This window comes from Apium graveolens, chromosome 6 (genome assembly GCF_009905375.1).
Source record: "Apium graveolens cultivar Ventura chromosome 6, ASM990537v1, whole genome shotgun sequence".
In the NCBI taxonomy this organism is placed as follows: domain Eukaryota; kingdom Viridiplantae; phylum Streptophyta; class Magnoliopsida; order Apiales; family Apiaceae; genus Apium; species Apium graveolens.
Window position 1 is genome coordinate 235,296,525 of NC_133652.1, and position 3,380 is coordinate 235,299,904.

The 3,380-nt window shown below is 34.1% G+C and overlaps 1 long non-coding RNA gene across 1 annotated transcript; it reads left to right on the forward strand.

Moving 5' to 3' along the window:
• The first annotated feature begins 685 nt into the window (after positions 1–685).
• LOC141668201 (uncharacterized) lies at positions 686–2,046 on the forward strand. The gene is made up of 3 exons (XR_012552961.1): positions 686–858; positions 944–1,001; positions 1,780–2,046. It is a non-coding gene; the product is annotated as an uncharacterized LOC141668201 (long non-coding RNA).
• Positions 2,047–3,380: the final 1,334 nt, after the last annotated feature.

The window sequence follows — 3,380 nt, forward strand, 5'->3', positions numbered from 1 at the left end:
CAATATCCTTCTTTGGTTTGACCTAACTTCTTGAGTTCCTTCACAGAGTATCTCGATTGTAATAACCCCAATTTTTGGAAATTTTTGAAACCCAGATGAATGGTAACTTTTACTGACAATGCTGATTAAGGAAAATTATCAGACCACATTATATAGGAGTACTGTTATGGAAATTCTAAGATCGTATTAGTATTCCATAAAGTAAATGAGTGTATGTAAAGGTCATTAGAATTCGGATCCGGACACTTTGATTTTTCCCGAAAATCCACCAGATACCGAAAGAATTGAGTATAAGGTAACATGATTAAAAGGATTTAAAATCAAGGGTTGTAAGAGAGGATCATAATAGGAATATAAAATATTGAGAAAGGTTTAGGGGAATCCAAGTAATAAGATCCCGGATATGATCCCTCAAATGATAAACGAGTCGTAAAGTAATTAAACGACTAAAGATCAAGCTTGGGCAAGTTGCTAGGGGATTAGAAAGGATAATACAAGTATTAAAGCACCTAATTAACAAGGATTAAGCTTAATGAAAAGCTTCTACCATAAGAAGAGGACAAGTGGAAAGAGTGATGCAAGTGGTGACATAGGCTTGCTTACATCACTTTCCACTAACTAACCAAGAGTTAGCCAAACAAATATCCACCTACCATTCCATTTACACCACAAAATAAGTCAACACAAGCAAGTTTTTTCTCTCCCCATCCATGAAAGCTCTCGGCCAAAACAAACCCAGCAACTTCAAACTGCCATATCACCTTCAATACTCACTCAAATGTTGTGTTCTATAGCTCGTTGAAAAGGTATTGAGATGGCCTACAACTCTTGTTCACAAGTCTCGTCCAAATAAACATGGTAAGACCCTCATTTTTACAGTTCTTTAAATCGGACTTTTAGAAACTTCAAAACCTAACTTTGTGTTCTTGATTTCTTTGAAAAGATCAAGCTTGTAGGAGGCTCCCTAAGGCTTCCTAGAAACTTAACACCTCCCAAGGAAGGTATAAACTTCAAAACCTAGCCTTTACTTTGATTATTAGTGAGTTTGATGGTTGGTTTTCTAAATGAGAAGCATGAACTTTGATTATTAGTAGTTTGATTTGAATTTGGAGTGATTTGGTGAATGAATCTTATTATAGTTAATAGAACTTGATTATGGTTGGTTGAGATGAAGAATCTGGAGAATAAGGACTGGTATAGTATTGTTTAGTTGAGGTTTTGATGTGTTAATGATTGGGGTTGTTTGGTGAGGTTTTGGTGTAGTGAGAAAATTGGTAATCGCGTAAACATAGCCGTCGTAATGCCCGATTTACCTTAGACTGTTTTTGTTCTTAACTTTAGGACCCTTGAACTCACTGTAAGATTCTGACCATTGCCATGTTTAGATAGTTCATGTTACGAGCTTCGTTTTGATATGTGGTTCGCTTGAATCTGAGGTACGCTTTAGGAGAAACGGCCATTTTAATTAACGGTGTTTCGCGAACGAACCATTACCCCTCGTCTTAATTTGAAACCTTGGTTAAGGCCCTGAAATGACTAATTGGAGTATGAAACAATTATGTAAAGTGGATTAGGCAGTTGGTAGGGTACTCGCGAAAGAATCGCCTTAAAATTCTTAATAGTTAATTTATTAAAAATGGTGGAGCCAAGGGTACTCGAACGAATTATGTGATTCGTTAAGCGTAGAAGTGACCATAAGCAAACGTTAGGGTTCCATTGGTTAAAGTCTAGTTTCTTAAGCGACCGTGGTTTAATTCCGGCTTATGTTGTTGTTCATAGGTTACCGGACCCACTCTAAGCTTAAGTCTACCCCGGAACGCTCAGGCAAGTTTTCTACCCGTTATACTGTTGTTGTGATGTAAATATATGTATATGCATTATCTTGTGATAAGTGCATGATTGTTATTAGCAAATCTTGCGATATATTGGAGCATGTGATATGGTATATATGCATGTCTGTTTCGTAATCTTGATATCTAATTGTTGATTCAATTGCTTATAAGTTGCATAATACCTATGCTAGAGATAAGCAGTAGTTGTGTATACCCTTAGTATAGGGGACCCAAAGGTGAACATTTTTCTAAACTGGGAGTCGATGTTCCCGAGTATAATATATATATATATATATATATATATATATATATATACATATATATATTGATATAGTTTTCAAAACTATTAATCGAATATGGTTTATTCGATAACTTTATTTTATTTAATGAATATTATTCTGAATATTCATTTGAGGACTTATGACTCCGCTTACTTTATTTAATGAATATTATTTTGAATATTCATTCGAGGACTTAAGACTCCGTTTATTTTATTTAATGAATAATATTTTGAATATTCATTTGAGGACTTATGACTCCGCTTATTTATTAAATAATATTCTTTATTTTATTAAAGAATAATGTTTCGATAATCAAACTTATTTTCGATTATTCAAATAAAGATCGTACTTTCGTATAAGTATATCTTTGGTTATTTATCATTCATTTCAAGTATAAGTTTTAAAACTTTTACTTCAATTATTTTTATAAGGATTATCCTTATGGGAATATTATTTAAATAATAATATTCATATATTTTCTAATATATCGGGACTGATTTATTTCATTAACTTAGCATTACTCCAAACATTCTTAAAAATATTTTCGAGTCTTCAAAATGATTTTAAAAGTTAGAGCGGATCCCAAAACTCGTTTTCAGATTTAAGATCTTCCTTTCAAAGGAGACTTGAATATTCGCTCAAAAATCTTAGGGATCCGGCTCTGTGGTATATTTTATATTCGCAACGAGGTTGCTGTTTTGAGAAAACAATTTGATTACTTGCCCAACGTTCGAGAAGTAAGTCCATCTAATTGAGTCGGCATAAGCGACAGGCCGGGGTACGGTCTATGAAGGTGTAAGAGGCTGGGTGACAGTCCATCCACGCGTGAGTGGCCGGGTAACGGTCTAACATGAGGTCCTAATGCGGCCAGAGTGATGACCGGGGAGGAATTCATCCATCTACAGTAGAAAAGGTTACTTATTGGTATCTTTGCCTGATCAGCAAGATATCAGGTTTATGCCAAAATTCTTTCTTTCCAAATTCATTGGATATTGCAACTCTGTTCATACTTTACATGACAGAGGTTTTCAGGAAATGTATGAGAGATATATATAGGTGTATATATATATCGGGACTTAATGAAGTATCTCGTAACTTCATTATTTATAATGATATTTCAAGGATTGAATCTATTCAAATCTTATCTTGTAGTCTCATCTATGTGATGAACTTTTGAAACGGATTATACCTTGAACGGTGGTAGTTCAAGTAGTATTCGGAAAAGATATAAGTATATTGGAGTATCTTGTAACTTCATCTTTTAAAC